Raw genomic sequence first — 223 nt, forward strand, 5'->3', positions numbered from 1 at the left:
GGGCTGCCTGCCCGTCTGGCGGTGATGGGGGCTAGGAGAAGGGAGAGGCCCCCCGGCCCTCCCTGCCAGCCCCGGCAACTCCCAGCTCCTGCTGGGGGGTCCAAACGTTCTGGGATTTTACACTTGGGTATCTTAGACAGTGCCAGTTATATTCCGCTGCATTTGGACTTCTGAATAGATTTTTTTATATATATATAATAAAAAAAAACAAAAGAACAAAACT

Source organism: Buceros rhinoceros, unplaced genomic scaffold, assembly GCF_000710305.1.
Source record: "Buceros rhinoceros silvestris isolate BGI_N320 unplaced genomic scaffold, ASM71030v1 scaffold32988, whole genome shotgun sequence".
NCBI lineage: Eukaryota > Metazoa > Chordata > Aves > Bucerotiformes > Bucerotidae > Buceros > Buceros rhinoceros.